Consider the following 11,941-nt stretch of genomic DNA (forward strand, 5'->3'; position numbering starts at 1 on the left):
GGACGGGTGGCTGCTCCTCAGAGGCTCTACTTCTTGCCCTTAAGTCCGTCTTGTCAATGATTGCTTCCTCCCACAGGCTGGCCTTGAGAAGTGTCATAGCTTGTCTTTTGCTCTACCGGGATGTGGCTAGTTCACAGCCTCTCCCTGAAATAAAATATCGCCAGAAATAACTCATGAACGAAAGGAAGGAATGCTTCTAGAAGCCAGAAGGGAACCAAGAGGAATCTTTTATATACCAATCTTGTTAAAGTGGATATTTACTCTCAAGTTTGGGACAGACTCAATTCTAGGCATTGGTAGTGGGAGCAGAGAACAGGACAGAAAGACAATGAAGCAACCACTAAACAGGATCGTCAGGAAGGGATGAGACTCAGTGAAAATGAAAGCAGGAGGATTTGGCGATCCTGAGTGATGGGAGTGAGCTTAGATGCGCAGTCAGGAAGGCTTCTCTGGGGAGGTGGTATTTGAGCAAAGACAGGCAGGGTGGGGGCAGGCCATAGCACATGGGCGGGGGAATGTCTCAGACAAAGATAACTGGAAGGCCTTGTGATGGGAACACACTAAAGCGGCGGTTTTCAACCTGTGGGTTGCAACCCCCTTGTGGCTCGAGTGACCCTTTCCCAGGGGTCGCCTGATTCATCACAGTAGCAAAATGACAGTGATGAAGCAGCAACGGAAATCATTTCATGGTTGGGGGTCCCCACCACGTGAGGTGTTAAAGGGTCGCGGCCTGAAGCAGGCTGAGAACCGTGCACTAAAGGAAAGGCAAGGAGATGGGATGAGGAGAGTGGAGAGAGTCGGGAGGAGGCCTAGGAACAGCCTCTGTCTTGGAGGTCATGGTAAGGAACTTGGGTTTTATCTTAAGTGTAAAGGAAGCCTCTAGAAGGGGCCATCAGGAGAGTGCCTTGAGCTGATTTGTATTTGGACTGGAGACTGGGTGTAGTGCTGAGAGTCGGATGGACACAGGGGCAAGTGGGGCAGCAGGAGCCCCGTTAGAGGCGCCCAGCAATAGTGCAGAGGAGGACCATGGAGGCTCGGACCAGTGTGTGGCGGTAGAGGTGGTGAGAAATGACCAGACACAGATGACATTTGAAACCAGAACCTGGATGATTGGTTGAGGGGTTGCATGTGGAGAGTCAGAAAAAGGGCCTGTGGATGAAATAACGTCGTTGTTTCTGACGGAAGATCCAGATGCACCTCCACTCGCCGCTCAGTTTGTCATAGGTGGTAGCTTGTGTGTGGCCATGCCTCGTGTATCTCAAGTGCCAGCAGGGTCCCCTGTGGTTAACAGGTCTCTGCAGAGCTTCCCGACGAAGAAGAGACCAGTGAGAAAGAAAAGGTGGTCTCTTCTGAAACGAGAGCCACAGACAACCTTAGGATAGGATAGCAGGGAAAGCGGGCACACAGGGGGCAGAAGATGCGCCCTCAGGTGGGAAGACCCTCAGTAGACACCCGGGGGCGGGTTGCCTCCTCAAAAGAACGTGCCATACCACGATGGCGCCAGGCCTTCCGGACCTTCATTGGCTGATGGGGCACAACTGACAATGAGTGACATGGCTGCAGATATCCATTCACAATTACAATGTGGAATGTACGAAGTATACATTTAGAAAGACTGGAAGTCATCAAAAATAAAAAGGAATGCATAAAGAGCTTTATCCTTGACATGAGTAAGCCAAAGCAGACGGGTTGGCCTTGGTCATTTTGAATCAGTCACTTACTTTGCCTGGAATGACAAATCCAAGCGGAATGATGTTGCATTCATCACCAGAAAGAACATTTTAAGCTCTATCTTAAGTATGGTGCTGCCTGTGATAGGATAATATTTAGACACCTATGAAAAAGATCCCTTAATAAAGTTATTATTCAAATAACTCAAGCCATGGTGCAGAAATTGAAGACTTCTCCCAGGTGCTTTAGTCTGAAATTGATCAAACACGCAACCATAATTATTGGTGATAGGAATGCAAAAGTTGGGAATAAAAAGGAAGGATCAGTAGTTGAGAAATATGGTCTTTTCTCATAGAACTGAAGCTGGTGATTGCATGATAGAATATTTCAAGACCAATTACTTCTTTATCGCAAATTCCTTTTTTCAATAATACAATAGAAGCTGTATAATAAACTCACCCGAGGGAATACACAGGAGCCAAATGGACGACATCCATGGGAAGAGACCATGGAGAAGCTCAACCTCATGAACCACAGCAGTCATGGGCCAGTGACAGAACAGACCATCGATTGGTCATGTGGGCATTCAGGTTGAAGCTGAAGTCAATGAAATGAAGTCCACGAGAGCCAGAATAAGATCTTGAGCATATGCCAACTCATGAGCAGATTTCACACCTTGAACCCTAATGACCGGAGGCCAGAAGAACTGTGTGATGGCATAAAGAACACCATCCATGAAGAAAACAAAAGGTCATTCAAGAGACAGAAAAGCAAGGCCAGGCCAAAGTGAGCGTTACAAGACATTTGGTCTTGAGCGTAGAGAAAACAAATGGAAGGTTGAATGAAGCACAAAGTGTGACACAGGAAAACATCACATGGCAGCTTGAGAAGACAAGGGGAACAAGAACATAAATGTGCAAAGACCTCGAGTTAGAACACCAAAAAGGAAAAACATGCTCCGGAGATCACAAGCTGAAAGAACCGAAGGAAAAAGAATCAAGGGTTGGCTGTAATATTGAAGGATTCTCTGGGAAAATACTCAATGAGGCAGGATGCATCGGAAGAAGATGGACGGAATAGACAGAGTCCCTCTACCAAGGAGAGGCGGTCAACATCCAATCAGTTCAAGAAGCAACGTATGCTCAGGAACCAATGGTAGTGAAGGTAGTAGCGATAGACAGGGCTGCCAGAATTGAGGGGACACCAATGTAATGTTTCAACAAGCTAATGCAGGGCTGGAAGCACCGCACTAGTCTGTGCCAAGGAACAGTCCCCCTGGATTTGCCGCTGAAAGACTGGAGGCTTTCCTTTCTTGCGTCCAGGTTTAAATTTAGCAACGTCAAATCGGGCACGGCACATTTCTTCCGAAGCTTCTCATCTTTTATTCCCATTCTGTACTTCTTCCATCAAGAGATCGCATTGCTTCTCCATGTGCCTGCTTTTGATTTCTCGAAAGGGACTTTTAAACTTACTCTTGGACTCCCTGGCAATGAGCCCACAAGTCCTTGAGCTGAGGTAGTGTGTGTGTGTGTGTGTGTGTGTGTGTGTGTGTGTGTGTGGTTTGGGAGAAAGTATACAAAGCAACCGGGTTATCCATTCAACCGTTAGCTCATACTTTGTTATGTGGCCTGGGCCGCAATCCCCACCATGAAATAGCATTCTTCCCACTTCTTCCATGTGTCTCACCCCTCCCATTCGGCCTTCTTTCCTGCCCCTTCGGTTTCCTAAGCTTTGCCCCCCAGTAACCGCTGCTCTGGGAGCTGGAACGGACCCCAGGGCAGTGAAGTGTGAGCAGTGTGGTCTCCTCTTGCCGGTTGACTGCTCTAAGGTGTAGGTGCCTCCCTAGCATCAGCATTTGACATATGAACCAAAGTCCCTGCCCTTGCAGTTATTCCTGACGCGTAGCAGCCCTAGAGGAGAGTAGAATTGTTCTGAGGGGGTTTTGAGACAGCAAATCTATCCAGAAGCAGATCTTTCCCTCCTGGAGCAGCTGGTGGGGGAAGGAGGGCCATTCGGGTTAGCAACCCCATGCTAACCCACTGTGCCTCTGGGGTCCCTTGTTCGCCATACTGTGGTCGGACTCTAGTTGGACTGTGGTCTATAGTTTGATGTGAAGACTGTATGAGGGTCCCAGTCGGCAGGGGTTCCAGCAGGCACTCTGCCTTCTCTTATTTAAGCAAGCACGTGTGGCTTTCCTATTCTCTTCGTTTGAGCAAGAATGTTCTGTGTTTGCACACGAGCCTTGGTTCTGAGAACATCATTTTCTATGTTGTTGCTTGGTCATGTGGAGCTTTGATTTAAGAACCTGGTCCTTTTGGTCTGGGGCATGCATTTTTCCTACCTCTAAAATAGGTGTGTTAGACTGGATTGACTAGAAAAACAAATCCAGAGGCACTCATATATTTGTAAGAGAGAACCTTATATCAAAGAGCAATTGTGTATTTGGAAAACATCCCATCCTAATCCAGATCAAGTCCATAAGTCTGATATCACCTCTTAAGTCTGATACCAGTCCACCAACCTCTCCTCAGACTCATGCAGCACATCCAATGCTGCAAAATGCAGGAAGATCACAGGCTGGTGGGTGCAAAGTCTAGTGGATCCCATGACGGGGGAAGCATCTCTGTGCTGGTCTGGGTTTCCACGTGGCTCCTCCTGATCTCTGAGTGTGGCTCTTCAACAGGAAGGTAAAGCAGAGAGAAAGAGTGGCCCACCTGCAGGGAGAGAAAGAGGAAGTTCCCAGAATCCTTATGAGAATGCCACTCCCACAAAGAGGCTATGACACGATCGACAGGCTAGACTCCACCCCAACACTTATTTATCAAGTCGATATGAAATTATGTAACTACCACAGTAGGTTTTTAAGTACTGAGCTCCTCAGAGCATTTCGTATCTCAGAGATGGATGCCTTCGCAATCTTTCTCCACGGAGTCTTAGAAATTGCTCCCTCCCTGTCACTTCTGCCCCAGGAAAGGTGACAGTGGACATTGCCAGCCTTGGGTCCCATGCCATCCCCTGTGGCTTCCACACACATGGCCCCATGTCTTTGTAGATCGTTGTATGTGCAGTTCATTTGATTCCAACTCAGAGTGTCCCAATAGGACAGGATGGGACAGCCCCATGGGGCTTCTGATGCTCCAGTCTTTATAGGAGAAGATCACTGTGTTAATCTGGGAACTTTAGAGAAACAAATCTACAGAAACTCAGGTGTACAAGAGAGTTTTATATAAAGGTTACATGTGCATCAAGAAAACATCCCAACCCAGAGTTGCCCAAACCCAAAAGTCCAACATTAACCCATATGTCCAACACCAATCCACAAAGTCCTACTCCATCTCAAAGCACGCACAATGACGACGACTGCAGGAGGAAAGCTGAATCAGTGAATGTGTAAACATTTTAGTGCTGTTAGGGGTCTCCACACGGCTGCTCCAGGACCCAGGGCTGCATCGGGGTAGGTCCATGGACCATGTGGCCTCTCCTCAGGGATGTCTCACAGGAAGTGAACTTTGCCAGCTGAAGCAGGGAACTGGTTAAGGCTGCTTCACCCTGGTCTGACTATCAGAAAGTAAGAGACCTGAGAACTAGAAAGGCGAGGCTCACCGAGCCATTTATCCCTCCACCCTTCAATTAACCACACATGTGTTCATCAGCCAGGTTGGCACAATAAACTAACTACCTCAATCACCAAGCCTCTCACCCCAGGAGCCTTTGCAGGGACCAGCCGTTGGCCTTTGTGGGTAGCTCTGAAAGCTTAGTCATTGCCCTTTGAGAAGGAAAAGGAATCTCTATGAAGTCATTTCAGGTCCTCTTAGAGGCTCTTACACGTTTTACGTGATTCTACCAATGAAATGTGCATATGAGTTATTGTCTCTAGGCATTCCATGAGGGGCAAATTGAGGTTCAGAGAGATCACGTAACCGAACTAAGAGACCGGTCAGCTCCCATGTGGCAAAACTAGAATTTAAATTCCAGCTAAACGTCTGACTCAGCACTCGATAGGCGAACTCATCTGCTGTGCTGAAAGGCAGTTCATTTAATTTTGCCAACTGGCGGCCACAATAAACGCCCTGATGACGCCACGGGTAACTGAAATGTTGGGAGTGGGGAACCGCCAGAAGCCCCGTAGGAAAATGATGGGACAGCGTTTGTGAAGAGGGACAGCTTTGAAACTCCCCTGGGGGAGCTCTCTTCTGAACCCGAGGTTTGCTCTGCGTAGGAGGAACCAGCTTGGTAGCAGTGGAGAGAGAGATGCCTACCAAGTGTCGGCGGTGGGGGAGAGTCTTTTTATTTTTTAATACATTTTATTAGGGGCTCATAAACTCTTATCACAATCCATACATATGCCTATATCAATTGCATAAAACACATCCGTCCATTCTTTGCCCTAATCATTTTCTTTTCTTTTTTTGTTATTTTTTAATTAATAAATCTTTTTTATTGGGGCTCATACAACTCTTATCACAATCTGTACATACATCAATTGAGCAAAGCACCCTTATACATTCATTGCACTCGTCAGTCTCAAAATTCACCTTCCACTTGGGTTCCTGGAATCAGCTCGGTTTCCCTCCCCCCCCTCCCCTTCCCTCCGGCTCCCCCCTTCCCCCTGGTCCCTTGATAATTTATAAATAATTATTATATCTTATCTTACACTCCCCGGCGTCTCCCCTCACCTGCCTCCCCATTGCCCATCTCCCAGAGAGGAGGTTACACACAGATCTCCAAGATCGGTTCTCCCTTTCTACACCCCCTTCCCTCCCGGTGTTGCCACTCCCACCACTGGTCCTGAGGGGTTCATCCGTCCTAGATTCCCTGTGTTTCCAGATCCCTACTGCACCGCTGTATATCCTCTGGTACAACCAGGTCCGCAAGGCAGAATTGGCGGTCATGATAATTGGGAGGGGTGGGGGAGAGTCTTTTAATGGCTTTCAGTTACTGGGAAAAATCTACCTTCTTGCTTGATATAATTGATCTATGGGTTGTTGTGGGGGCTGTAAGAGCCCCCAATAAAATGACCTTTAAGAAAGAAAGAAGAAAGGAAGGAAGGAAGGAAGAAAGAAAGAAAAAGAAAAATCTACCTTCCTTAGCCTGGAGCACCTACCATGCATCAGGCTCTGTTTAAGTACTGGGGAGAGAGCTATGATCAAAACGGACAAAACTTCTTCCATGGAGTTTATATTCCCGAGAGAGAGAAAACCAAATGAAATATTTCATTTATCAGATAGTGAAAAACATGTAGGAGTAAAATCAAACCAGACAAGGTAGCGAACAGGGTTGGTGGTGAGGCGTCGCAGTAGGGACCATTAGCCAAGGTCTCACGGAGACGGTGACTTCAGCCAGACACGTGAAAGAGAAGGGTGAAAAAGTCACAAGGCTGAGAGGCCAGCAGACCCGAGGCAGGGGCTTGTCACGTGTATTTGGGGACCAGCAAAGAGGGCCATTTGACCACAGCAGAGTGAGGTAAAAACCAAGCTCCAAAACGTGCTACCCTGGAGTCGATGCCAGCCCATAGCAAGCCTAGCGGACAGGGTGGCACCGCCCCAGGAGATCCCCAGGCTGAAAGGCTTTCTGGGAGCAGAAAGCCTCGGGGTTCTCCTGTGCAGGGGCTGGTGGTTTTGAGCTGTGGATCTTGAGGTTAGTGGGCCCTGATGTGTAACTTTGCCACCGGGGCTCCACAGAGGGGTAAAAGGGGAGGAGATTCCATAGCACAGCGGGACATGAACACTTCTGAATAGAAAGAAGATGAAATGAGCCAGGCATCTCTTTTGCAGATCTTGTTTACTGAGACACAGAGAGAGATGGGGAAGGTCACAAGAATTTCTACTCGGAGGTAGAAATTCAAGCTGGGCACGTGGCGCCGGTGGAGGCCCGCACCACGTGTCCACGGTAGCACCAATGGTGCCGTGTGGACAATAGACCTTAGGGGCAGGCAAAGTGGGCGCAAGGAATGCTGCTTATTTCAACAGAATTCTCAGCCTCCTTCCCCGATGCTCCCATAAACACAAGACCTTTCTCTTATCAGTACTGATGCCATTTGACAGTAAGTGGCTCCGACTCATGGTGCCGCCTGTGTGTCAGAGTAAAGCTGTGTCTTCAAAGGCTGCCTTTTCAGTAGATCATCAGTTCTTTTAAAAAAAATCATTTTATTGGGGGCTCGTACAACTCTCATCACTATCCATCCATCCATCCATCCATCCATCCACTGTGTCAAGCACATTTGTACATTTGTTGCCATCATCATTCTCAAAACATTTGCTTTCGACTTGAGCCCTTGGTAGCAGTTCCTCATTTCCCCCTCCCTGCCTGCTCCCCTCCCCCATGAACCCTTGATCATTTATAAATCATGATGATGTTTAATCCTCTCTCTCTTCTCGAAACAGAATCGCCACCAGGAAGGCCGACGCGTGCTGGCTCCCCTCATCTTGCTTTGCTTCAGGAGAGTCCTTGGGCTGCTGGACTTTTTCTGGCATGACCGTTGGCAGTAAAAGGAATGGACGCGTCAAGTTCTGCTTTCCTTCTTCCCGCTGAGAAGGAGGAATTACACGGGGGCAGGTGGGACGAAGGCCCTGCTCCGTCTCCCTCTCCCTGTCCCCATCGCAGTCGGTTTATGTCTTGTCTGTTGAACTGTGGACTCACTGGCTACTGGTCTCCTCAGAGCAACCAGGGAGGAGCTGCAACTGCCTCGTAGCAAAGTCCAAAGAGTAATAAGGAACCCAGGAGGCCTTGCTGCCCAGAAAACGCCAGCGGGGCGGAAGGTCCCTGTTGCTCCCTGTAAGGGAGCTCTAGAGCATTTCTTTCCATGTGTGAAATAGGACCTTGTTCTCAAACCAGAAGTTACAGAGACGAGTGCTCTTTTTGGCCTTTCCCTGTGGACCGTGCCCAACCAGTGACCTGTGGTTCAACTGTCTTGTTAGTGTCCAGATCTGTAGTGCACTAACTTCCCCTGCGGAGCCAGTTTCCCCTCCCCAACCGAGTCCCCACCCTCTCTGAAAGATCAGCGAGAACGCTCTCTGTCCCTTTTATACTCAAGGCAAACTATTTTCCATTTGTGTTCCGTCTCCAGGCCACTCAGGGTTCCTACGCTGCTGGGAGTCTCCACAACCTCCGAGGGTCTTTCTTTGCCTATTACTCCTCTCCCTCACCTGGGACGACCCCTCCCTGGGTCCTCCTGGCCCACTCCCCATGCAGCCATCAGCGCTCAGCCCCCCACATGGGCATGGTCTTTCCCCCGCAGAAGCAGCAAGCCCAGAATGTCTGATGAGTTCATTACCAGGCAAACACTCGTGGCTGTTTCCTTGTGCTGCGTGGGTTCGTTATGAGGGAGGCGTGGGCCTCAGCCGTTGAATTTGTGTTGCTCATTCTCATTGGTCTTCTTTCTCCTTCCTTCCCTTCTCCTCTTTGTTCTACCTCATCTTTCCCCGCCCCCTGCCCCCTGCCAAGTATTAAGCACATTTGTTGTTGTGCATGAAAAGTTCTACGTAGGCATTTTGGATTCTTTGTAGGAAAGTGTTATTTAAAATGAAAAATAATTTAAAAATAAATACTGTTATGTTTTTGAACACGAAGTACCTGTGCATCATTCTTTTGTGAAGGAAGATTCCACTTCTTCCCATTCATAATAATCTACCCTTTGAACACAGACAAATGGGCATGTCCCTATTTTTTAGCCTGCCTCGGGCCACCACCGTTCATGTCCTTCATCCCCTCATTTACGGCTGACTGGTACAGCAGAGACTCTAAAGCTTCTTGTCAATTTATTTATCCCTTTGACTCGGCAACTCATTTACCTAGCTCAAAATCAAAATTTAAAAAAGGTGTCGAGTGAAAACCCTTGTTCTAATTCCTCACCACTTATGTTTTTACATTTTCTTCCAGAGTTTTTCTTTTTAAATAAAAATGAAAGTTAAATATATATATGTAACAACCCACACTCACAGCCATGCCGTCAATGGTAACTGCACAGAGTGATTGCCTGTGGGTTTCTGAGACTGTCACTGTTTACAGGGGAAGAAAGCCCAGTCTTTCTCCTGAGGTGGTTTCGAACTGCCAACCATGAGGATCACAGCCCAAAGCGTAACCACGATACCACCAGGGCTCCTGTATTCGGAGACAAAGTTCATGGAAAAATGGAATTAGAAGATAATGGAACTCCCACCTAAATAGTCAAAGATAAAAAGATAAGAGAAACAACAACAACAAGGAAATTATGGAAAATGTGCAAAATACCAAGGACTTGGAGCGGTAAACTGGAAAATTCACGTGTGTGAGATAGCGTATTTCTGGATCAGAGTGAATGGGTGAGTCAAGGCCGTATTTTCGTGTATTTTGAGTGTTTGTGTCTTCAAGCATTGAGAGCGGCCGGACGTTCACTCTGTGGACTCCAGCTTCCACGCCGAGGGATCGCACGCCATGGCAGCGACCAAAGGGAGAAACTCGCCCTGGTGGTGCACCTGCGTCTGCAAAGCTCCCTGAACCGGGGCCAAACGCGGTGCTGCTGACGAGGTACCCTGTTGGCATCTGTGGCTCCGACGTCCACTACTGGCAGCCTGGTCGAATCGGGGATTCCGTGCTGAAAAAGCCAATGGTGCTGGGGCATGAAGCTTCGGGGACAGTCTTCAAAGAGGGACCATTAATAAGGTACTTGAAACCAGGTGACCGGGTTGCTATCGAGCCTGCCGCTCCACGAGAAACTGGTGAATTCTGCATGATTGGTCGGTACAATCTGTCACCAACCATCTTTGCCGCACACCCCCGTCACCCCCGGATGACTGAAACCTTTGTGCTTCTACAGGCGACTGGCCACTTTGCTTGTGGTCAAGGCAATGGGAGCGGCTCAAGTGGTGGTGACTGACCTGTCCCCCTCTCGCCTGGCCAAAGCCCAGAAAGTTGGGGCAGATCTCACCCTCGGGTCTCCAAAGAGAACCCCCAGAAAATCGCCAGGAAAGTGGAAGGCCTGCTGGGGTGCAGGCAGAAGTCAGCATCGAGTGCATGGGGGCAGAGGCTGCCATCCAGGCTGGCAGCTACGCAACATGTTTGGGAGGCACCGTGGTGCTTGTGGGTCTGGGCCCCAAGATGACCACTGTGGCCCTGGTGCACACAGCCATATGGGAAGTGGACGTCAAGGGTGTGTTTGGATACTACACACATGGTAAATAGCAATTTCCATGCTTGCATCAAAGTCCATGAATGTTAGGCTCTTAGTCACCTGTTAGATTCCTCTGGAGAAAGCTCTGGACACCTCTGAAACATCCAGAAGGGGATTGGCATCGAAAGTCATGTCCATCGGATGATGCCTTCAAGACCAGGGGTGTGAGGGGCGATACTGGGAGGGTAGAGGGTGAGTGGGTTGGAAAGAGGGAACTGATTACAAGGATCTACATGTGACCTCCTCCCTGGGGGATAGACAACAGAAAAGGGGGTGAAGGGAGACGCCGGACAGGGCAAGATATGACAAAATAATAATTTATAAATTATCAAGGTCTCATGAGGGAGGGAGGAGTGGGGAGGGAGGGGTTAAAAAAAGAGGACCTGTTGCAAAGGGCTTAAGTGGAGAGCAAATGCTTTGAAAATGATGAGGGCAAAGAATGTACAGATGTGCTTTACACGATTGATGTATGTATGGATTGTGATAAGAGTTGTATGAGCCCCTAATAAAATGCAAAAAAAAGCAAAAATAAATAAAAGCTATTTAACCATGAAAAAAAAGATAATGGAATTTCCCATGCTTTTTTAGGCCCCCTTGTATATTTAGATGATAAAGATCTCATACATATTGATGACACAAAAATAGCATTCAATACACATGGTTCTCTGACTTGCTTTTATTATGTAGATATATTTTAGCTTAGCCTATTTTACTCCTTTAAATCTGATTGTGCTTATGATGGTCAGGCACTGTCCTGGGTATTTCAGAAATGCTACTCTTCACAACAACTCTGAGGTCGGGATTATTCGTATTTTTTAGCTCTATTTTACTCCTAAGGAAACTGAGGCAGTAGTTGGTAAAGTGAAGCAGTACAGAGGTTAAATCACTTGGTCAAGGTCACGCAACTAATAAGTGACGGAGCTGAGATTCTTAGGCTGGGACTCAGGCAGGCTGTCCTCGGGGTCCTGAATCTTTTTATTTTTCATTTGTTTATTTTAACAGTCTTATTGGCACTTCATTCACATACATGAGCCCAGGCCCTTAGGTGGTGTTTTGTGCGCCCTCCCGGGGAGCGTGCCCCAGTCCACGGAGAGTTCACCACGTCTTCTACTGCTTCACGTG

General features: G+C 48.0%; 1 pseudogene; it reads left to right on the top strand.

The window, feature by feature from the left end:
- The first annotated feature begins 2,179 nt into the window (after positions 1-2,179).
- Positions 2,180-10,964, top strand: LOC142452526 (sorbitol dehydrogenase pseudogene; annotated as a pseudogene).
- Positions 10,965-11,941: the final 977 nt, after the last annotated feature.

Source organism: Tenrec ecaudatus, chromosome 7, assembly GCF_050624435.1.
Source record: "Tenrec ecaudatus isolate mTenEca1 chromosome 7, mTenEca1.hap1, whole genome shotgun sequence".
In the NCBI taxonomy this organism is placed as follows: Eukaryota; Metazoa; Chordata; class Mammalia; order Afrosoricida; family Tenrecidae; genus Tenrec; species Tenrec ecaudatus.